Source organism: Lonchura striata, chromosome 1A (genome assembly GCF_050655825.1).
Source record: "Lonchura striata isolate lonStrDom1 chromosome 1A, ASM5065582v1, whole genome shotgun sequence".
In the NCBI taxonomy this organism is placed as follows: Eukaryota; Metazoa; Chordata; class Aves; order Passeriformes; family Estrildidae; genus Lonchura; species Lonchura striata.
The window spans coordinates 12856066-12881184 of NC_140741.1; the positions used below are offsets into that span (position 1 = coordinate 12856066).

General features: G+C 39.3%; 1 protein-coding gene across 14 annotated transcripts in view; it reads left to right on the forward strand.

Moving 5' to 3' along the window:
- The window catches only part of EPS8 (EGFR pathway substrate 8, signaling adaptor), a 126147-nt gene that overhangs the window by 18742 nt on the left and 82286 nt on the right, over positions 1-25119 (forward strand). For 11 of the 14 annotated variants that reach the window (XM_085569940.1, XM_085569944.1, XM_085569952.1 and 8 more), the window contains exon 2: positions 13218-13357. The exons of the other annotated variants lie outside the window; for them this stretch is intronic. The gene's annotated coding sequence lies outside the window, so the exon portion shown is untranslated. The remainder of the gene's footprint in view (positions 1-13217; positions 13358-25119) is intronic. 14 annotated transcript variants of the gene reach the window in all.

Below are 25119 nucleotides of genomic sequence, written 5' to 3' on the forward strand. Positions count from 1 at the left end.
CAGCCAAAAAAATCTTCAAAGGATCTTTCTCACCATGGTCAAGTCCTGCTAGCTTGCTACATTCAACTTTTGTTAGCTTTTTGGTGTTTTTGGTACCTTTTTTTTTTTGCTACGTATTCAGTTTCAGCTGTTGGCCTCCTGTTGTCTACTTCTCATCATTGACTGATGGCTCTGGTGCCTTTGGGGTAAAAAATAAAGACCAGATGGATCACCCTGCTCATGGTGATGTTCCTTTGACTTTTTGATAAGTAGAAGTCCATTTTCCTGACTCAGACTCCCTATCTTCCATTTGCCAGGATATTTTGAGGTGGGGATTCTTCCTCCCTCCCTCCCTAAGAAGCACAAGAGAGAACCTTGTCCTCAACTAATCCTGCCAATTCATCTTTGCCCTTGGAGAACATTCCTCTATAGAGTTTGAGGGTTATGTTTGGTTTGTTTTGTTGTGGGTTTGGTGGGGGTATTTTGAACCAGTTTTAGTAAACAAGTTGAACTTGCCTAAGGCTAGAGATACAAAGAAATTTAGGATGGTGACCTGAAACTTTATGCTGAGACATTTTTGCAGAGCAGGTCTGTTACCAGCTTGCAAGCCCTAGGTAATTAGTTTTCTCCATAAATCTCTGTGAAGAGGAGGCAAGTGTAACATATTAAAAAAAAAGACAAACTTGTAGTCAACTTTCTGCCTTTCCTGGAGGTGGAGGAGAAAGCTATTATGTGTGACCACAGTTCTTTTTTTCCCCTTCTCTTTCCTGATGTTTGATACTTGGGAGTGGGGAAATATTTTACATATTTATAATTATAAATCTGTTTTTGATTTCAGTCCTGACTGGAATGCAGAATACCATCCAGTTTGGTAGGACAAGTGTAGTTAATGCCCCCAGGACACTGGCTTAGGATAACTGTGCAAAGCTATGGATATTTGCCTTCCCTCTTGCAAATTCAATGGGAAACATTTGTCCAAGCTCCTTCCTTGTCTTGCTGTTTGACTTAAGCGGGAACATAATGCAGTTGAAATGTGTGAAAAAAAATCACTTCAGACACTTTAATATCAATCTTTTCTTTCTTGTTGGGCACAAGCTAACCAGAGAGCTCCTGCATCTGCTGCTGTGTCCCAGCGCTCAGCTGGGGCAAAAAGTTCTCCTTTAGCTTCTGACAGAGGAATATAATTTTCAGCACTGGTTTTGCTAGGAAATTCACTGTGAAAATAATATTGGAAGCTGTCAAATTGCAAAGGATTTTCAGATTTCTGGAAAAAAACCCTAATATGCCAAGCTGAAGTTAGGGTTCTAGGAATAGTCTAAGCATTGTTATATGGGGAAATAATTATTTTCTTGTTTGGCTAGAGGACCACCAGCTTTCATACTGTCAAGAAGAATGCACATGTAACCTGAACAACACATAATCATGTCTCACTGGAACTTAAAGACATGAATCACAGGGCTGATAGGCTCTTTGTTGTATCAGCATTGAATGGTTGCAGCCCAAAGAAAAATGTACTTCAAGTACCTAGATAAAAATTAGGCTGAAATATGTGATGCTTTTAATGCTGTGAATTGTTATGTCTCCAAGTTAGCCTTGTATGCAAAACATTTTTACTTCTCTCAGGAACATTGAACATAATATTCTCATTTTCCTGTTACTGCAGCATTTTTGCAGTTTGGTAATAGGTATTTCTTTTTCTAATCTGTGCCCACTGGGTTTGGTTGTGCCCACTGGGTTTGGTTTTGCCCACTGCATGCAACCTTCACTTCTGGCATTCCATGAAAATCTGTAGCATTCTGGGGACAAAGCTGTGCCATGGTATTGCCACTCACTGCAGGAGCAGGAATTTAAATCCACAGTTTCATTTTGACAGCACTGTGGTGAAAACTTTTTTGGTCCCTTCTGCAGTCATCCCATGATTGCCAGCATCAATATAAATAATGAATGGCTGAAATAAAAGGGAACCAAGTGACTTTAACTCCCCTTTCTATAAATACCTCATTTTCCTGCCTAATTTTCCTGAGGAAATTTGCTCCAATGTTGCTTGTTCTACAGGCTGGGCAGTGTGTTCATCTCCTTGCTTTCACAAGGGTCTGGCAGGGGGATCTTGTGAAGGTACTGGCCCAGCATCACTACTAAGCAGATATTTCCTGAGTTAATTGATGGATGCTATAGATGATAAAACTTTGAGGTATTACAGAGAAGTTTTTGCATTGTAAGTGGATTTTTCCTCTCTCAGGGAAGGGCTGCCTCAGTATTGAGCAGAAGGTGACAGGCACAACCTGAATTCTTTAGCGTTGTTCTGCAGCTGCACTCGAAGTCATCCTGTGGCCACAATCATTTCCTGCAAGGAGAGATTTAGAACTTCGAGGTGCTGGCCTGAGTGTCCTTCTTCTGAAGGAGCTGCATAAATGGGCACAGAGCCTTGCCATGTCATGGTTGGTTGAGGTCCTGAGGCAATATTTAGTGTAACAGAATAAGCAGTGCTCCAGTTAGCACAGTCATCTCTTATACAAGGAGATGTATTTATGCCTTTCAAGACAAAGAACCTTTTCACTATATGTCCAGCTATTATTCTGTTAGTTCTTTGTGGGGAATTACCACATCTTTGTTTTCCTTTGGGAGGGGAAAGAGTTTTGCACTATTCTCACTGAAAAGCCCAGTGTTTGAAGACACAGCACTTACATGAGGATTAACTTTTTAAAAGACTTGAGGGTCCCTGTAGAGTTGCCTGAGCCCATTAATAAAAGTTTGAATTTTCAGCCTAATGTATTAATTATGTTTGTCCAATTCCTAGAGGACCAGTAGATCAAATTAATCTTAATTAAATTTAAGGCTGTGATAGGAGGGGGAAAAAATATTGTAGAGTTTAAAGCTTGAAAGAGTCACTAGACAAGCAGACTGTTACTTTTTCTGATTAAAATGTAAATACATTTTAAATTAAATTCCAGTAAATACATTTTAACTTACTCATTTTTAGACTGGAGTTAGATCTGCAGTAATATGCTGACTGCTGTGCTTTTGTCTTCATGGGAAGATTGTTTTTCAGATTAATAGGTTGAAAGCTCTTTTGATAAAACCTGGCTTGTCATGCTAAGCCTGTAAATTATTTTTATGAAATTTGTGACTTTAAATAGAATATTAATATTAGAAACAAAATTTCTGTGGTGGATGTTTCCATATACTTGTATGAGAAAAAGCTGAAAGTGATAAAGATGGAAGCCACTCAGATTTGTGTTCTCAAGTTGACTTAAATCATCCATTCAAATCCTGCTCTAGGAATCCTTAGATGTGTGAGACCATGCAGAATTACTTTATCTCCTGAGGATGTCTGCATTTTAATAAAACAGATGTCAGTTTTGCATCATGAGGTCTATTTCTTGTTTCTGCAGAAAATTTTGCATTTGATTTAGATCCAACACAAAGGTTTTATAAAAAATTTGTGTTTATCAGGCTAATATCACCCTCTTATAAAATAACAAAACATCTCTCAATTTCTTACTTTGTGGAGTGTATCTAGTGCTCTTTCTTATCTCTTGTCTCATAACAAAATTTATGTAGACATAAGCATCACCAGAATGTTTTGTTTTGTTTTTTTTTTTTTTCCATTATATTCATTTTCAGTGTTTTAGGGCTCTGAAAGACAGTATATGCTTTGGTCTTCTAGAAACATTCTTGTTAAAGCTGTCATTTACTGCTTCCTTTGGCCTATTTTTTTATCCACCTTGTTTTAAAACAATGCCTTGAAGCTTGCAGGAAGTTTAGCACAGGATGTTTTTGGTGTAATCCACTGACATACTTGATATACTTTATACATTTATGCCTTAGGTGGGTAACATGAAGTATCTGGTTTATGTTTGGAGGTGTTTTTAGAATTGCAAGACACTGACAGCAGTGTTTTGAACCTCCCTGGAAGTGAAAATATTTACTCTGGAGTACGATTTTGATTATGCATAATTTCTCTCTGTCTTCTGTATCATATATGTCTGTCGTATACATCCTTCCTTTATTTTAGCAGTCTTTATTTCACCCTAACAAACAGAGGGGAAACTGGATTTATTATTAAACTCTAATAAGGGTGCACAAATTGTTTTGAAGTTCAAGACAAATGACACTGCTTGGGCAATGTAAATAATGCATGGGTTACCTGACAGACTGGAGGCACTTCTAGAGTTTCTCACCTCATCTCATCTCCTGCAAACGATTGGAAAAGGTCAACTTCCAGTTAGGCTGGAAACTGCTGCTTTAACTTCATTAGACTTAAAAAGATTGTCCCCATTTTCAGTTGTTTTCCATTTTTTTCTAAGCCTCATAATACACATGTGTAAGATGCATTTTGCTTTTCCAATATAACCTCATATTTTAAGTTTCGTCATTTGGCCCCAAGTTTATTCCTCCATGCAAAGATGTGGAATAGCCTCTTTCAGCCTACAAGGAACAGTGTTTTATTCACATTTTTCTTGAATTTCATTACCAATTTGAGTTTTTTTTTCTTTTCATTCATCACCATGAATTGCTATTTTATGACTAGAATTGAAAGTCTGAAAGTAGCTTTGAATGCATAAAATAACAATGTAATGAATGTTGTTTTAAATGAGAGCAGATTTCTGATTTTATTTATTTTCCCCAGAAAATTTCTGGTGGCATGATTAAAATGATGAAACATTGGATTAGGAATTGTTTGTTCAGTGTTTGAGTGTGTTCAGCATTGGTAATGACTCTATGCAATGAACAAAACCAAACACAATTGAAATACTTTGTTGACAGTAGCAAGTAGCAAGCAAAAATTGTAGGCATTTTGGGAAACTTAAAGGCTTTTCCTTTTTTTTTTTTTTTAATGTCCTCACTTTGTTGTCTAGTAATGTTGATTTAGAGTTACTCTGTTTTGATCATAATTACCAAGCAAAAATAATTTGGAAATATGGGAGGTGCAGAACAGTCAATACAGACCTGAGAAGAAATACCCCTGTAACCATGGTGAGGTTTTTTTTGGTTTTTCCAGTTTGCAGGGAGGCTGAGCATTTTTGTGTTTGTTTTTCTTTATGATCTGTTAGCTCAGGATTAGGCCCTTTTGTTTGTGGTGTAAATCCTGTTCTTGGCCTACAATGAATGCTAATTAACTTCTGTACTTCCATGTGCCCTGTTGCAGAATCAGCTCCTTATTAGTAAGGCAATAAAAGCAGAAATGAGATGATACAAGGAAGTCAAAGAGAATCTGCGATCAGATCAAGGGCAAACACCCTTGTTCTAAAACTGTAAAACAGAGGAAGAGAGATAATTGGAAAAGTTGGAAGGTATTTGAGCATGAGGATTTCCGTTTTATGCACCCTTAACTTTCAGAAGGGCATTACTGCGAGACATTACTGAAAGCATTACTTTTTAATAGACTTCAATAAAAGAAACATTAACAAGAAAACCTTTATAGAGGTAAGTGGTGGTTTTTGTCATTCTTCTGGGGTTGTTTTACGGAGTGGAACCTTTTAGAAAGCTGGCTCCTAGCTCAGACTTGATTAAAGGAATATTATTTTGTAGTTGACCTTTGCAGGGCTCTTGATGAGTACTTGGCCATCATTGTTTGTACCTTTCATCACCTACAGGAAACTGAGGGAGGGACCTTGTCCTACAGCAAAGGGACTGTCATGTTTGTTTTTCACATGTAGGATCTGAGGAGAATATCCAGGCCAAAGTCTCCAGAAATCCTTGCCTTTCACACTGTCCTGGCCAGAGTTCTACTCCAGAGTCCTACTCCTACTCCAATCCATTTAAAAAACAGATTGCCCATTTTTTAAAACCCAACCAACCAAAGGAAAAAAGACAACCAAAAAGACCCCAACCCTTCTCCCCAAAACCCCACATTTAAACAATAAACCACACTTCTAGAGTTATCACTACCACTTTTAATGTGATTTATTCCCGTTGCAGTAGGAATTAGAAGTTATGCTCTATTGGGAGCATTGCAGATTCTTTAGAAGGAACAGAGCAGCTCTGAGAAAACTGCCACCTTGTCCTTGTTGTAGACTATTAGATTCTTGATTCTTTTTTGTCACTTTTTTTTGTTAGACCTGATAGTTGGCCTGAAAACAGGCTTGTTCTCTTTTTCTTTTTCCCTCTACATGCATTACTAGACTAATAAAGGCTATTACAAACCTTGCTTTTCATAGTTGCATTGATTTTTTAAGGTAGATGTAGCTTGGCATGTGATTTAATGTGCCTCATTGCATTATAATAAACCATTAATTCGTGAGGAAGAGGTCAATAATGAGGGGTTCCAGGGCTGTGGTCAGTAGCAATGATGGAGCAAAAGAAAAAAGGTCACAGTTGCTGAATTTCTTCGCAGGTTGCTTTGAGTCAGGGCAGAAGGGTTCTGACTTTGATGGGCAATATCAGAAGAGACAGAAAAACATCACTAAGTGTGCAGTGCTTTGATCCCAGGGGGCTACATCAGTGATTCTAATTGGGGATAAGTACAAAGCAAAGGTAAGAAATGGCATTTGGGGAAATGAAGAGATGGACTGAAACTTCTGGCATCCAGATGTCTCAATACTGTGACTCTTTTGTGATTCCCAGGTAAAGGATAGCATGAACTGCTGAAGACTGGTTTTTTAACTGTCTATAAAAATGTGATTTGATGTGCAGGAGTATAGGGAAAACAAATTAAGAGATTGGTAGAAGTTTTTAGGTGTTTCAGAAGCTGTGCCCATGGTGTGCTCTGTCTTCTCTTGGGATAAAAATTTAATTAATCCAAATTTCGATACAGCTTCAAAGTAACTTCTGATGACATCATGATGGGGACACTCCTCCTCAGCTACAAAGAGAAAATTATTGACACTAAAACTGATTTATTACTACGGACCATGCTTAAAATAACTTTTATGACCACAGTGGCTGTAATGTGGTGGATGTCTGTAGGTGTATTGATGTGAAAACCCCTCTGCTTTCCTTTGAGGAAGGGATTTCAAAAAGCTGCCTGAATTTTTTCTTTCCTTAACAAACAGAAAAGATTCAAGACCTTCCTGATGATACAGTTCTCCAATGCTAGGAACTGCCAGGTTTCTAATCTGTGCACAGTATTAAATTTATACCAGTCTGAACCAAATGTTCTGTCCTTCACCTTTTGGCCCTGAGTTTTCTTAACTATGGAGTTACTCACTGTTCCTTCATGCTGCTTCTCCTGTTTTCTGGCTTCCTTCTTCACATCTTGAGAAGTCTCACACAAATGAGCTATTATAACTTTACACAAGGCAAGATTAGCATATTTTTTAAACAAGCTTCTTGATGTGTTAAATTTTCACGTGACTACTGGGCATTTTAATGGTGTGCCTTGCCCTTCTGAAAATGTTAGAAAGGCTGATTTTTCAGCCTACAGCGGGACAGTTGCCTGGATTATTTCAACTTTCATTTTACAAGAGGGCCAGCAAAGGAAGGACTTGATAGCAGGCAGCTGGGAAATTAAAGTCATTTTGCTACTGAACACAGTGGACATTCTGGTAATATCTAGTGCTAAGATATGCCAAGGATGGATGTTGTTTTATGCTAGTCTGTCCATGTTCTCTGTTTTGCTGTTTCTGTGGAATGTCATGTGTTTTTTGGTGGTGTTTTTTATTTTTTTTTTTTCCCTTTGCTGAGCAGGAAAATGGAGCAAAAAAGGTCAGCTCGAAGAACAAACACAGTTACTTTTCACAGCCTGGTTGCTGCTCTGAGCACCTGTGGTAAACAATCTCCCCTTCTAAGCCAGTGGTAGGATGGGAGAAACCCCTGAAATAAATGCAGAGTCATTGGGTAGTGCAGAGGGAATACAAAGGGTGAGCAGGGATATGATGGGTGTTTTTGCCACATGGCAATATCTAGAAATTGGTATTTAGAACATTCCTCAAGTCCCACCAAATATGCTAAGCCTGAGAATCAAGGGTTGAACATTTCTGCTCACATTTCAGAGTGACAAGTAAGAAACCAACCCCTTCTTGCACTCTTCTGCTCCTTTCCAAAGCCCAAATTATTTTTCTTACTGCTTTTTCTGAAACCACATGTGATGCTTTTCACACATCTCTTAAGCTACAGCAGCCCATTCAAAGGTATGGGAATTGATGCAGTTTTTGAGAGAATTCCCAATCTTATGATGTCCCTTTGTGGGCATGGGTGGTATATTTATTAACACCAGTAACACTCTGTGTCTGTTTCCCATTGCAGTGCTCTCTGGGCTGATCCTTTCACTCTGTATTGGTATTTGAACACAATAATCTTCCTAAATAATATCCTGTTCTCAGTTTTGTTTGCTTACCTCATCTAGAGACAGGTTTGTAGTGCTAGTAATAAATCCCGGGTCTGCTGAGATGTAAGACCAAATGTGTATTGACTTCAGGAAGGCAGAAACTTAGCCTCTGTATTTTTTTTTTTTTTAATTAATAATCTCTCATTGTTTCAATTGAAAAAATAATAATTGTAGGGTTTCTACTAAGATGTGCCTCTAGCTGGTAGAATAGTAGTTTACATATGAATATATTTGACATTGTAACTTTAATGCACTGAGGTTCAGAAGTGGATCCAAGCTGAATATATGAAAATAATTTTTATAATACCTGAGACTAATATAATTTGTCTCCTATTTCAAAATATAAATAGTACTGATTCATTTTCAATTTATTATAGCTGATCCTTGCAGAGTTTGAAAACCAAACATTGTGGCAGGAGGAATCTAAAAGTAAAACCAGGTTTCATTGTTTCTGTAAGAAACTGAAGCTGAAAAAAATGCAGAAGTTAACAAGGAAACAGCTTATGACAATAGCCACTGTAATCTATTATCAGGCTGTGAATAAACCAAGTCTAACATCGATGTACAGAACCAAGGAAACACTCAAAAGGTGGCAATGATAATAATAAATATCTATAGTAATTTTGAACTCCTGTGGCAATGAAGATAGACAACTTTCAGACATCAAACTGGATTTACAAAGCTTTGCATCAGTATAGATAACATGAGTCACATTTTGCAGTTCTATTGTCTTCCCCTCAGATTTCTGTCTCTCTTTATATCCATCCCACTCTTGGGTGGTATTTTGTTCATTTCTTTAGGATAACTATTCTATAGTGGAATTATAGTGCAGCATTTGAAATTGTGCTGTTGAATATAACCTTTTAAGTGTCTGACTTGTCCATGAGTGGTGTGGAGGCTTCCTTTTCTTTTGGCATTCTGACTAAGTGATGTAGCATCTTAGCCCATTAGAGAGAAGGGTTGGGCATTTGTGTGGCAAATGTGACAAATCTGACTGTGGTACATGGGGAAAACCTGCACTTTTAGAGATGCTGGGTGTTGCATTATGTATCTGGTGAAATGAGCATTTTTGTTAGCCAAGGAACTTTCACAGATGTACATGTAAGCAGACCTGCTGCAGAGTTAGACATTGAGATGTTTTTTGAGGGGCTCAGTATCTCCCCGTAGGACAAACGGTGTGTATTATGTCTTTTAGTTTTAAATTCATTAGTACTTCTAAAAGAGGGATTACAAATGCATCACACCAAAGGATATGTTGTCTCTTTTGACCTTTCCAATAATGCTTTTATCTGTGCCTTGCAAAGAGGCTTTTCCCTGTGCACTTACCCATCAACTCCTTAAAGGTCAATAGAGGTAAAAGTTGAACTTGGAGGTTTTTTGTTGATTTTGGATTTCTTTAGTTTTGGATTTTTTCCCCTAGATTACATAAATGACTGATTTAGGAATAAAATATTATGTGAAATACATTGGTCTGTGGTAATTTCAAGTTCTTTTTCCTGTGTACTGCATTGCCATCTCAACACACTGCCTCTCTTTTCCACATCCTCAAACCCTGCTGGTGTGCATCAAGAGACTCACATTAAAAACAGAAAAAAAAAAAAACAACAAAAAGGGAGAGAGTTAATTACAGCTGCTTATAGTGCTGTGGAAGAAATGTTTTAAAAAATAGTCCAAAAGGCCCCTTCACTACTATTATTACTAATTTCCCAGAGAAGCAGTGGTTCTAGATCTGTTCAGGTCACCACTTCCCCTCCCTTTGAAGTGTGTGAATACTTTTTCAAGACAAGGTTATGCCAAACTAATTGATTCTTTTTTCCCCCCTTCTTATTAAATAAGTTTGGCTGAGCCACATTTACTTGGATTAAATACAAGCAAAAAGAAAACTCACATTGGTTCAGGAAGTTTGTTTTCTGGTCCTTTGGAAAAGAACATTCTGTCCACTCTTTGTAAAAGCGATACAGTCTTTTGGCACACACACTATTCTTTGTAGATACCTTACTTTAAATTATCTCTCTGTTATTTTGCAAGATTAAGTATCACAGTCCATATTTTCTGGATAAATACTGCCTTGTGTAATTGTGCTTTTGCTTTGGAAGTCACATCCACAGTGGTACTTGGCAGTTTCACATGACTAAATCTTCTAAACACCATTTGAGATCTGCTGCTGAAAGATACTGAATAATGGAAATGGTGATTATAAATTTTAGGACAGTAAATGGGGTTTATGTAATAGCACTTATTTAGAAGTGGTTATATCTCATTGTTGAAATGATCATGTAAAAATATGATGTGAAGGAAAAAGAGCTGTAGAGGCCCAGAGTAAAACTGCAAGAGGTTTTTATTTTGTAGTTGAGGAATTGTGTGTGAGTTTTGTGGAGAAATGTCCTCTTCCCTTTTAACTCTTTAAAGGATATTATTAAGCTACTCTGTGCTACTAAAGGAGTACTGGGATAATTAATTTCATGTGCTTGTGGCAGGCACACGTGAGAATCTGGCAGGAGCTGCCAGAATTGGGAGTAACAGCAGAGAAGGAAATGTGGAAATGTGCACTGTGCAGCCTTAGTCAAACAGGGAGCAATCTCTGGTGCCCTCCTTTGATAATATATTTAGAGAAACCAGTTAGGGGAGGAGCTTAAGTGATGTTAATAAGTTATTGGTCTGATTCTTCAAGTGTCTGTAACTTTTACTGGCTTGGGCTCTTACAGGAAGGGAAAACAAAGATATCCTGTACCTTGTAGGAGGCAGTCCTGCATGTGGTAAATAATATTCCTAGAGAGTGATAAAAGCAAATCAAATCTGTCTTGTAACAGCTTTGAATTGAGCTGAAGGTTTACACATTTATTTGGATGTAAGTTTTGAGAGGGATGTTTTTTAACATAAAAGGAAAACACAGTGAAGGACCCCAAACATTTGAACTTTCTATTTCCACCTTTTAAATCCAAAGACTAAAGTATTTTGAATGTCATGTCTGTCTTACCTTTCTAGCAAAGCTTTTTCCTATAATTAAAAAGGAATCAATTTTTCTAATTGTTGCCAAATCCAATCCGAGCCTCCCACACAATCATTTCACCCTTCCCTCCCCCTCCCATCATTGTCTGATATTTTGTTTGCACAGTCATTATTCATTAACTGTGTCTAGGGCAGCAAACAGAAGAATCACATTAGCAAGGAGGAGCTCAGAAACTCACCAGTGAAATCTGTTTTTTCCTTTTCTGTTTTACATTGGCTTTCAGATGAGAATCCCAAAACCTGTAACAAATTTCAGAGATAAGGAGCCTGGAAACAATGAGTGTGCTTCTGTTTGCTACTTCCTTTTCTTAGCAGAATTCTTTAGTCTTCCATTCTACTGAGAAGAATTAATTTCTATGTAAGAAGCTACTGAGATTATAAATTACTATTGGAAAGGAAAGAGGTGTAGTCTGCCCTCTTTCTTCCCTCTTCTTTTTTCTTCTTACAGAATCACACACAATCATTAGTTAGAGTTGGGAGGGACCTCTGGAGATCATCTTATCCAGCCCCCTTGCCAAGGTAGGGGTCACCTAGAGCAGATTGCACAAGAAGAGTTGGGTTGTGGAATCTCCAGGAAAGGGAAATTCCACAGCCTCCCTGGGCAGCTGTTCCAGTGTAAAGTTCTTCCTTATGCTCGAGTTCTTCCTTATGCTCAAGGTCTTCCTTATGTTAAGGTGGAACTTTCTGGGATTTAGTTTATGGCCACTGCTCCTTGTCCTGTCACTGGGCACCACAGAAAAGAGCCTGGCACTACCTTCTTGGCACTCCGTTGAAATATTTCTATGTATTGATGAGATCCCTTCTCAGTATTCTCTTCCCTGGACTACCCAAGCCCAGTTCCCACAGTCTCCTCTTGAGAGGGGCACTCCAGACCCCTCATCATCATTATGTCCCTCTGCTGCTCCAGTAGCTCCTTATCTTTCTTGGACTTTTTCCATGTTTTGAAGGGAATGAAATGGGCATGGAAGGGTTGGAGAACCTTGCCTGAGGTCACTGAGGCTCATGAATGGAAGGCAACCTGTGCTGCCTTAAGGTGTTGTGCCCATGTGTTGTCCTTTCTTCTGTGAGGCTTTTCTGGTCAGAAAAAAAAAACACATTAATTTTTTATCTCCCCTTCAAATATTAAAATGTTATTTTTTCAACAGAAATAGGTGATTAACAGATCTAAACCACCAGTAGATTCTGGTCATATTAGTAAGCAGATTGATAAGGTTTAGTATAAAAACTAGCACAATATACTACTGCATTTTTACATTAATGTGCAACCACTGGATCAATTCAGATTGGCTGAATTGACCCATTCTCACTTGTCCTATCAATGAATTGACTTGGAACTGCTTCCTCCTAGTTCTGTTGCCATGTCAAATTGATCTGTATGTTTTAATTAATTTTAATTGGATTTATTGTAAATGGCTTTGTAAGAGGAAGGAAATGGAACCTCTCATAGAAGTCACAGGATTGCGATAATGCCAAAATGAAGGCTTAAAGAGAGTAATTAATAAGAAAATTCTGCTGTATATTGGTCAGATTTGCTGGAATTTGAAGAACTGGTCAGTGCCTGGAATAGTGCAGTTGTGAAGCTGGAAGTGACTCCTATTACACCTAAGTTAGAATGAAGTGTTGCGTATGAATAAAGACATGAAATAGAAAAGGACTTACTCTTGCATGTCCCATTCAAAATTGAGGGGTAACAAAATTTGAAGGGTTTATGGTGGAGGCTGTTCAGTTATCCTGACCATGAGGTTCCTGTTAGCTGTACAGAGGAGTTCTTTTTGGTATCATTGGTATTTAGGAAACTCACACTGACAGTAGTGGATAAACTCTAACCAGAACCTGTATTTCTCCCTGTCATGCACTGAGGGAAATTACATTTTAAAAAGTCAGGGATTAGCAAGCTGAACTCATTGTGTAACGTGCAGTGGAATTGCAAAGCTGAACTTGTTTCTTTTCTGGTTTTCAGTGATTTGTCCTGTTGGGCATCTGCCTTCTAAGTGCCTCTGGAGAGATGCCAGACAGCTGAATTAAGCAGTGGCAGGGACAGCATCTACCCAGGCTGAAGTTCTAAGCCCAGGCACGTGGCACTTGCACAAGTGATCACTGGTGAGTTGTACACGAGCACAGCTTCTCTCTTTCCTCTCTGTCTCTTTAGCAACTGGCATCTGCTGCAAACTCTGAGTTTCTGGATGCACAGACTGGCCTGCCTCGCTTGTTTTCCCCAGAGTGTGACTGATGGGCTTAGAGAATATGAGAGTGATCCAGGTTACCAGCTAATCTTAGGAAATCCTTACTACTTGTTTGTGTTTATGGATTATTTCCCCCTCTCCCTTCACTCAATGAGTAATGTCCCAGTGAGGCCAAACGTCAATTCTATAGCATTTGTGTGTTGTACTAGGTTATATCAGTGTGCTTTTTTTAACCAGAGGAGATTTTACACCTTCTTCCTTAGTGCTTCTTAGCCTGGAAATCCAAGCTGTGGGGTTCTGATAACAGAAGTAGTGACTGGCTGCTGTCAGCACAAAGGTGATTAAAAATGTGTGTGTGTGCTGGTTCACTCCTTTTCCAGCTGAATAGAAAATGAAACTGCCCAAAGCCTTTTATGTAAGTGCATGGATTTGGGGTATTTTTTTCCTGTTTAAATCTCTGTGTGGCTGTGTGCAGACAAACTTCACCCCCAGCTTCCTTTTGAAGATGCTGTGTAAAGAAAAGACTGAGCTTGTTCTGACCTATGAGGCATGATCTTGTTTCCAGCTCAGTACTAGACATAACTCTCTACAAAAGGCAATAGCTGACCATTATTTTTTTTAGGGGAAGGTGGTTTCTAGTCAATTTTTCCAATATGTGGTTTTCCTTGATAAAACAATGGCAATCTGCTTCTTCCAGCAGCTGAAATGCTGTGATTCTTCAACAGCAAATGTATGGAGAGCTGCCTTATACCTTGTGACACCCTGCTTTATTTAAGACTGGCATGCTGGGCTGACTGCTGTTTTCCTGGGAGTGTGGCACCAAGGAATCATTGATGAGATGCAGCCTGGTCTGTAAAACACACGTTTGCTATTAAAAACAACACATGTGCCCTTAGCTATAGCTAATAATTTAAAACTCTCTGTGGAATTTGGGGGAGATAGCCCCTCTAGACATGGAAAGAATCCCATTAAAGCATCAGCATGATACAGCTCAGCATCAGGTGCTGAATTATCCTATGAATATCAGAGTAGGGGCTTTGTGCTTTAGGCAGAACTATCTGAAGGTCTCTTCTGGAGCAGCAGGAGGATCCCCCTGTAAGGATTGGTGCAGGAAGGGCAAAATGTATCCAGGGCACTTATTTGGCTCTTTCAGGTTCTTGCCATATTTTTAAAAAGGCTGGTTGGAATATTTGGACAAAGACCTGAAGGGCAGTGCTGTCCTGAGCTGTACATGCTACCTTAATTAGCAACAGAGTTGGAAAATTACCCCAACCTGAAAAATTATGGGGGTAATTCTGCTTTATGCTGGAGGGGACAAAGACAGAGCAAGGAATACAAATACATTTGTTTCAAGGTCCAGTAGCCTATTAAGCCAGACTAAAAAAACTAGGCTTTAATTAATGGAAAGTTTAGGAAAACAAATTTGGTGCTATTGTCACATAACAAGTTGGAACTTACCTGTCCTTAAGTTCCTTTCCTTTTTATTTCTGCTGATCTTCCTGCCTCAGTTTGAGCATAGCAGTTGCTATCTTGGGAAACACTGAAGGTAGATGCATTTCCTTTCTGCTGCTGGAGAGCTCTGAACCCCAGCACTTAAATAATATAGTAACTTCAGTGCTAACTGCAACAGCTTTGGAGGAGAGAGGTTTTCAAATTGCTGCAGCAGATTTTCAGGGTGTGTAGAAATAGAGAAAGCAAGGTAGTAATTGAAGCACTGCTTTTTTATTTAAAATCACTGTCACTTGGGTAGGTGCACTTCTTTTTTGCTTGTAAATATTTTCAATTATTAAAAATTAGAGACCACAGATTTTTGTAGAAGCCAGAGAATTCCAGCAGAAGCACATCTGTGTCTTGGTCAGGGGGACACCAATTTAGGACAAATGTCTGTGTGTTGTGTCAGTCTGGCTCACAGGATGGAATGCCTGCGTGGGGGAAAAGGCAAAAACCTTTGGTCCCTCATAACATGGGTAGGAAACCATCTCTGTGTGGAGAAATTGCACATCACCAGGAAGGTGCATTGAAAATTCACTTTATTCCCAGCTAAAGACTGAGTCAAGCCACTGCCTTCTTATCAGGTCAGGTGGTGATTGTGCTGTGACATAAATCACAGTGCTCTGAGTACATCCAGTTCCATGGGTTTGCCTACGGCTGCGTTTAAGAAATGAATGTGAACTCACATGCAGGTTTTTAGTTTGTTGTTTTGGTTGGGGTTTTTTTCCTCCCCCATTTCTGAGAGCATTATAGAGCACAGAACGTCAAGTGCAGGGTGTCTAGGGAGTGTCCTGCCCTTGGGGTTGAGTGGTGTTTTGCACTTTGCTTGCAATTCTGCTCCATTACTCTTTGCTACCTGCAAGTGCAGTGTAGACGTTTGAAATTACAGTTTGAACCTTCATCTGGAAGATGAAATTTCTTACACTTTTTCTTTAATTTTTAAAAATTTTCTAGTTCTTCTTAACTATACTGTCAGAACAGTATTACCATAGAATCATAAAATATTTTACAATGGGGGGATCTTTAAAGACCATCTAGTACAGCCCCCCTGCAATGGGAAAGAATATGTTCAAGCAGACCATATTTCTCATAGCACCATCCAACCTGGCCATGAATATTTTCAGAGATGGGACATTCACCATCCCTCTGGGTAACTTCTTTCACCACCTTAATTGTAAAAAACTTCCTTACATCCATTCTAATTCAACCTTCTTTTGCTTTAAAACCATTATCTCTTCTTGTCCTATTGCAGTGGGTCCTGATAAAAGTTTGTCCTCACCTTTCCTATAGGATCCCTTGAAGTACCAAATCACTGAAGTGGTTGGCTATTAGAAATATTGCAGAATCAAGTAAATGAACCTCCTGCCTCAGGTGGTTGGATGCTGAAACACACTGGCAGAAATTGTAAACCATCATAAGCCTGCAAAAGATTAATGGTTAACTACAAATAACTGTTTTAAAACTCAAGAAAAATGATAGCTTAAGCCATTGGTATGAATCAAACCAATTTTGTAGAAGCCAGAGAATTTTGTTAATATAAATTTTGCTTGGATCTAAAACTACTGAAGGTGGATGGATATTTCTGATGTTTTTACTACAGAATTTAATTTCTATTTCTTGACAGGAGTAAATGAGAGATCTGCACCAATCACCTGTGGCTTTGATTTAAAAAAATAAAATTCCTCAGAACCATTGGAATTTTTTTTTTAATCCTATAACTCAAAATGAATGGTTAGCCTATCTTTTAAATCCTGAGACCTGGCTGCTCAGGTGGGGGATGTGCTTTAGGACAGGTAGAGAAATCTGGGCATTTTTAGGGTTGTCATTGCATGTGGTGAGGGCTGCTGGTGCCCAGGAGCCTAGCTCTGCAGGAGGAAGCTCAGTGTCACAAACGAGAGCCCTGCTGCTCACCGGGTGTTGACAGCTTGTCATTACAGACTCTGTTTTTTCCTCCTGGCTGGTAGTTGAAAACGTTTAGAAATGACCACAATCTCTTTCCTCCAGTGACTGGGGAAGTATCAAGGTTTGTTCTTTCCAGATTTAGGAAAAAAAAAAGAATAAAACACCACTCTGCTTTTCGTTTGTGCTGAGTTTCCAATTATTTTATTGTCTCAGTTGGATTTTCGTAGCATATCCAAAATCATTAATCTCCCATGGAGTGAGAGAGGATGTGAAGAAAAGGAGTGGAGAAGGGAGAGGAAGAACAGAGTGGTGGTTAAACAGACTGGGGTTTTCTTGGGTATAGGTGGGGTGTTTATTTTACAGCAGCTATTCCTGGTACCTAGGGGAACACGTGGAAAGGGTGGGGTGACAGTGGTGTGTCACGGAATATGGCACTTGCTCACCGTGTGGCAAGAAGGAATTGTGATCTCCCTCCTTTTATCTGGGGTTATAGAATAATTTTATTGTTTAATGCATCAGTGTGGCCATTCTCAGCTCTGGGTGTGCATGCTCCAAGTGGAGTGGTGAGATCCACTGACATAAAAACAAACCTGAGCAATCAAGTCCCCTGTCGGGTGCCAGTGGAGAGCACCTTTGCCCTTTGTCATCAGAGGGACAGTGCTGGGTGAAACCAGCCAGTCTGACTTGGCTCCCACCTTTGTTTGGAGGTTGCTGTGGTGATGAATAACCTTTGCAGAGGGTGTGTGAGCCTGTGTGTGCTCCTGCCTTAGGCTCTGGCAGATCAAACAAAACCCACAGCATCTCACTCCATATCAGAGTGTGTACCCTGGTGGTGGATTGGGCTCCCAAAATAAGTTACACCTGCTGTCTCAGAGCTGGTTATTGACACGGTAGAGATCTAATCACCACTTCTGCTGGGTGCTTTCCCAGCAGGCAGCAGGAGCCTGGGTGATGGCAAGCAGTGGCTTTGTTCCCTTGTGTGGCATGGGAGCTGATGTGCCTTATTTGTGCAAGGTTATGATGCCTGAGCTTTGTCTCCCTATCTACCCTTGAGGAAGGAGAGTAGATAGAGCAAGAGACTGGCAAAGGCACTCTGTAGAAGGAAAGAGGGAAATATTATTATCCAAGAAGTCCTCTTTTTTTTTTTTCCCTACCATTGCAAAGATTACATTTTCTATATTGAGGAAACTTGTGTTTCTTTTCACTCCCCATTTATCAATAAGTGTTCCAAAAAATTATTGTTAAATTCTCTGCAGCTCAAAATGGAAGTGTGTTTTTCATACTAAGACACAAAAATATGACCTAACAACCACATAGTGATATAAAAGTGCATGAAATTTGGAATTCTACATGAGCATTACATGCTTTCCTCATGAATTCACACAAGTACAAATATACTTGGATGATAGAGGTGCCTGAAGATGCTGCAAGTGTCATGTCTGGATAAGAATTGCCTTCAAAAAGGTTTTCAAAACTTGTTTTCCCCCGCTCCAAGAAAACCCTAGCAGGAATTGGCAAGAATGAATTGCCACCTGAGGAAACTCATGGAGAATTTTCCTCCCTGCATATCACCCTTCTTCTCAACATCTGCGAAGCTGCCCTGTGCACAACTCATAGGAAGTGGTCTGTGAAGAACTGAGTCACTCAGAGATGATCCAGTGGCCATGACAAACACCATGATGTTTAAAATGTCTATTTTTGCTGCATAATTCCTGAAATTTAAATTAAAAAGTGAATTACTCAGTTCTGTGTCAGCTCTCCATCTCCTCACAGACCTTCAAAATGGGTGGTTCCATTTGTCAGGCTGTGCCTTGTTCTTGGCACTGAAGGACCAAAGAGGAATATGAAAACTTTTTAAAGCAGTGAGGGTTGTCACAGTGCTTAAGATGAAGGTGGCAAAGGCAGGCCCATGTCTCTCCATTGCATCATTGATGGATCTTCTTTCTGAGTTAGAGCATCAGGGAAATAACTTCTTCTCCTTTCAGCAGTGGTTTGAGGCTTGCCATCTTGAAGCTGTCAGGTCCTCTTAGTGACTTACTTAGTTAAAAAACACCTTCAGTAAGGAGTATTTAATTGCACCTTCTAACACCTTATTCAGGCTGCCCTCTTGGATTTTGGAGAATGCTGCTAAGAGAGCGGAGCCAGCATCTACAGGAATGAATTAATGGCAGTCCCATAGCTGTGATTTTTACATCTGACACATTCTCCAAGGCTAGCATAGTACCTCCCATACTTCTTCAAAATTCATTTGTTCCATTTCAGCTCAGCCTTTTGAAATATTTTGTGATGAATGGGTGTGCTGTACAAGCTGGTGATCAGGAGCAGCTGTTCATACTCATACATTAAATTGAATCCATCTGTCAGTGGGCTCTTTAAAGTGTGAGTTTCACATTGTCAGGAGACCTGATTGCACCAGAGCTGTATCTGGGTGCTGTTTGTCAAAAAGAAAAGGACAAATCTAAGTGAAGAGTGCTTGGATGGTCTCTGGGATACCCCTGTAGCCTCATCTGCAGAGCTGTGATTTAGCCTGCTGAGATGAGAGCGAAGTGGTTACAAAGCAGCACTTCTGCACTGACATGCAGAGAGTTGTTCAGATGTAGATGAAATTAGGAGCTGACTTGCAGTGAGCTTTGTAGAACTCGTGTACAGTGGTTGCTGCTTGGTTTTTAATCCTGACCCTTTGACCTCATCACCAGTTCTTTAAATTTTTTGGTGGTAGAGTTTTTCTTCAGAGGATGAGCTGAAGAGGAGAAGAGGTGTTTTGTTCAAATCAGCAAAAGGAGACCACACTGTTTGTTTGCTTTTTTGTTTATTCGTTTATTCCCCCCCTCCCCACCCCAGCATGCATGCATCAGTTTTTATATTCATTTACAAATAGAGATGAGCAAAATTAATCTCCTGAAGCTGTTTTGCAAACTTCATTTAAGGCAAAATTTCAGTCCAACAAACGGTTGTTTCCTGATTGCAATATTTGTTCTCATAATTTTAAGTGAATGCTTCAGTCTGTAATATTCTCTGTAAATGACACACTGGTTAAGGAAGCCAGCTGATTCATGGCCTGAAATATGTTGATCTTGTCCAGGGGTAGCTTCTCTTGGCTTCCTTCTCCCAGTTTGCTCCTCACCAAGACTTTTGTGGTGAGGACTGTGTTCGTGCTGGCTTGTGTATACTGCTCTAGGGAAAGGCCTTGCTTCTCACCAGAAGCTTTTTCACCCACAAATGTAATCTTCATTACATCATTTCACTTTAGGACAGTCAGCTTCTCTTGGAGGAGCCACTGTAAAACTTTCCTTTGGCACTGTAAGACTTTCACTGATGTTGCAGGAGGGCCATGTTTTATTTCTAGGCTCTGCAATGGTCCCCAGAGCTGCAGAGCCCACCCTTTGCTGGTGATCACATCTCCTGTCACCTGGGGGGAAGCCCACCCGTGTTTCCCTGCAATAAGTTTCTCCACCTCACTTTTTTTTGCAAGCACTGCAGCTGCACTGCTGCTGCATTCCTGGTGCAGGGCTGAGCCAGCATTTTTCAATTAACACTAAATTCAGTGCTGGCAGAAGCACAGAGAGGGTAAAAAAAAAAAAAGTAATACACCAGAAACGAGAGCACCCACGCTGGCTTTGTGAGCTTGTATTTTGTGTCATCCTATGGTAAGAGAAGAACACTTAGCTTTTCTTTAACACAGAGAAAGCAAGACTGAAGCCTGTTATTTCTGTGTACCTGGTAAATATAGATTATTTTTTTTAGTAGAAACTCATTAACGTGTTTCACATGGAGAAGTGAGAATTGCACTTAGAGTGAAGAGATTGATTGATGTTGGCTTGTATTAAGAAAATATGGCTAACAGAAGGAGTCAATACATCCTTTTAAACTTTTTTTTCCTGTGGAGTACATTGTTTTTCTTGCATGTGTTTAATGAGGGAACTTAGCAATGGAATGGTATTGCTTAACAGAATCTTGTTATCTTCCTTTAAAATATTTAAGAGTGTTAAAATACAGTTATTAGGATCTGGCAATCATTTGAGCACCCACTTGGGACTGTGGATTATAACCATTCTCTACCATTATTTACCATCTGTAAATGAGCTGCAGATGCAGAGTAAGGATCCAGTCCTTCAGCATCCAACCTCACAGGCAGCAAGAGCTGTGCACCAAGAGTGAAATGCTCTGCAAACCCATGGACAAACCTGTCCTTCCTCTCTGGGAGTGCTCAGACCTTTGAAAACTGCTTGGTTCTCATCCCTCCCTGGGCAGCTTATTCCAGAGTCAGAAGTCACAATTCAGAAAGTTCCTCTTCATATTCAGGTGGAATGTTCCCTGTTCCCCTTCAGTATGGGCAGGCAGGGCATGCCAAGCCCACTGCTTCAGCACTGATATGTCAGGGAATTAGGAATTAAATTCTTGATACCTTCTCTAGACTGTACTGATCATAAAGGATGAAATTATGTGGTTTCAAATCCAAGTTCTTTTCCTTTGGCTTTTAAAACCTGTTTTGAAATATGAGGAGTTTTGGCACCATTGTATGCTGTAAGCAGAAAAGCTGATTATTTTGGACAAAAGAGGAGGCTGATGTGTTAATTTCTTGGTAGACTTAATTGATGATAAACAGGAATCTGATTCATCTCAGACAGTACTGGCATGTTCCTATTAATTTTGTGCTGGGTATGGTTATATGCTCCCCAGATAGTTTCAGGAAACCAGGAGCTTTGGCACCTGCCTGTTTGGAGGAAGGTTCAGCTGGTTGCAGCTAATAATTCCTATAATAGAGGTGAAGTGCAGGAAAATACACTGTATGCAAAGAAGGAAATGCACATTCCTTCTGTGAAAAGGAAAAGTTCAGGATTCTGGCAAGGCATTCATACACATTTACAGTTTTATCACATTGAACTGCAAGAACCAGTTCATGGCTTCAAAGAGGAATGGTATTTTAACATTATTATTATTATTACTATTATTATTATTACTATTCCCTACTTTAAAAGAGCAAGTTGTTTTAAAAAGGAGGGTATTACTTTGGATTTCATGCTGATCCCCTTTCAGTATTAGGAACAGACTTTATCTGAGAATCTAAAATTCTCAGCAGAGATCACATCTGCTTTATGTTGTGGTTGATCATGGAGCTCTGGCTCTTACCAAATATACAAAATAAGAAAGCAAATGGATCAAACATGAGTCATTACAGTTATGTGTTGCAAAGATGGAGAATTTTTCCTTGTTTCCCATATTTTTTCTCATTCAAATAAAACTGTGGGCTCTCCTTCTTATGTAAATGAATTAGTGTTATAAGTGTTGCAAATCTTTTCTGGATACTTAAGGAAAAAAAGGTAGAATATTCCTTCTAGAGGTTGATATTTCTCATGCTTCTTACTCTTGTGTGGAGGAGTGGATTCAGACCAGAGCTCTTTTTATGTCTTTATAATCATTACTTATCTCAAAAAAAAACAAAAAACAAAAAAACCCCAAAAAAAAAAAACCAAGAAAAAACAAACCACAAAAACAAACAAAAAAAACAAACAAACAAAAACAACCAAACATAAAAAGAAAACCCCAAACACAAAACAAAACAACAAAAAAACCCTCAAAAATCTTTCTACCATGTGACCATTTAGAGAAGCAGTGTCTCACTTAAATATTTAGAGTTAAGCATGCTTTTAAAATTCATTATCAATATGAAAAATACAATTAGCCAAGAAGCTCTGAGCCACAAGCTGCTTTCCTCTAGTTTCTTTCCCCAATAATTTCCTGCTTTCTGTACTTCATGGTTCTCCTTGTGCACCTGTGAGTGGGAATTGCTTTCTCTGCCCTCTTTTCACTGGGCTTATGTCCATTCCTTACAGTTAAACAAACCCTTGCTATTGAAACAGCAAAACCTTCCAGGTGCTATTTATAATTTACTTTCAAGATTAAGTGATTGTAAATGTGAGGAGTTCCTGAAGCCTATTGCTGTTCTGACATTCCAGCTTTGGTTTGAGCAGCTGTGGTCTGCTCTGGGCTTTTCCTCAAAACTGCACAGGTGAGCTCAGCTCCCAGGCGTTTTTAACCTTTAATCTCTTGCCTTGGTACCCAAGACCTGGGTGACCTGGCAAAGCAAAGCTTTGGGGAGGTTGTGTCCTGTCTGACACCCAAAATACACCCAGCCTGTCACCTGCTGTTCTGATTTGCCTCATGCTTAGGTGTCAGGTGCTACATTTCTTGTTGAAATAATAGAGCATGACATTATGTGTCCTGTAGATTATATCTCCTCTATTTTTATTTTTATATGACATTATTATATGATATATTTATTTATGACATTATATCTCCTGTAGATCTCTGCAGATTCCATACCTCTGGACAAATTTGGTAGGGATTGAATAGGTGTAGTTGAAATATTATGGGATTCCTGCACTGGGAAATGGTAGAGATTTTATGTGCTTGCTTTTCATTGTAAACAGTGTTTCAAAATATATTCAGTGAGGCTTGGATTGGTAAGCATAACACTGCAAGTAGCATTTGTGTCACTAGAAATTCTCACTGTTTCCACACTACTTTGTAAATTTAGATATTGTTTTTTCTTTCAAGTACCATACTTGAAAAATTACAATAAGTAGACAAGTATACCTTTGAAAAGTCCTTATCTCCTGTGGTATGACAACAGAATAAAATTGACCTTGGCCCTGGAAGCTTTGAAAAGACTGCAGTAAAAGTGCAGATGTTTACCTTGCAAAACGACCTTCCCTGCTTTGAAATATTTGGTGCTTTAGTGCATTGTTGATAGTGACTTCATGACGCCTTCAGTTAAACCCCTCTGAGCAGCCCTGCTCAGATTCTCCTCTTCCCTTTGACACTGGTATCCATCCCTGTAAAATGCTAATGAAAAGGATAGGTGCTGCACAGAAACAAAGGGAACCATTGACTTCACAAAGGGAAGAAATCTCGTTTAACGCCCTTGGAAAACTCCACGAGGAAGTCAGACAGTACTTTACTCACAAAGGAGATGACATCTCTTTGCTGATATCCAAAGTAATTTGTCATTTAGGGAAGAGGTAAAGTGTCAGTAGAAGTTTGTTTTTTTTTTTTTTTTTTTTTTTAGGTGGAGGTTTGAGAGAATGTGTTTTTTGCTGTTTAAGGATTTTATTTATTTTAATTGTCATTTGTCAGAGCAGATACTGGAGTTAGTGCAGGGTGGACCTTGTGAATCTGATAGCTCTGGGATGATAAAACTGTAACACAACTGTCCTGGGTTTAATTTGAAGTTATTTTACTGATCCTGAATTAGAAAGTTTATGCACTTCTGTTTCAATTTATTAATAAAGTAGACTCCAGGTTGATTTTATATGGAAGAACACAATCTTAATCCCAAGGATTTCCTTCCTAAGTGTTAGGATTTTGTGCCGGAAGTTATGAAGGGTGATAATTCTAACTACCTTCAGCATTTGGTTAAGGCTTAGGGGCAGTGTAGACTTGTAAGCAGATGCTGCAGTAGAACAACTAGATTTTGCATTTAAGTAAAAGAAAAAAGCTTGGCTTAAATGCAACCTAAACCTTTTCTGGTTTTGTTTGTTTGTTTTTTCTTTTTGGTTGGAGAATATATAATTTCTAATCAAACTGAAATTGTTTTCAAATGGTGTAGAATCACTTGTTTTGAGTGCTGTTCTAAAATAAAATTATGTTTCCATGCTAACTTTGCTCTGAATTGTCCTAACCATTGAGAGAAGATATGATGAGGGCAGACAAGCTTGTTCCTGGTTTTGAGGCTTGTGAAAAAGAGTAATTGAGAGTGAGTAAGTAAAAATCCATGTCAATCTGGTTAATTCACCAGAATTAACCAGAGGAGGAGAATAAAACAGATGTCTCTTGGGAGATTATTTTGTTTACAGAAGATAATCTGGTTTTGGGGTGATGTGTGCAAGCAGGTCTGGGACATCTCCAAGGTGACTGCTTTAACAGTCCTGCACTTTTGTCGAGCTGTGCCCACGGCATGTGAGATGCTCTGGTTGTAGGAGCAGTCTCTGTTCCAGCTTGGAGCAGATCCACTTTCAGTGGAACTTCCACAGGAACATGCAGGGCCTTTGCTGTGAGGACATTTCTGACAGACAATTCCACGTTTTCCTGATGTAGCACAGTCCCTGGTTTCAGCTGCAGTCTTTAAGTGGGATTTATCGGGTCCTGAGGACATCTCTGAGGTCGGGAGGAGGTGATGTGGAGCCATGGCCCTGGAGGGTTTGGGAAGGAGGGAAGGGGGAAACTGTGCCCTTGGAAAGAAGCACACCCTGACTCTGCATGAGCATGGGGCCACTCTGATCGTGC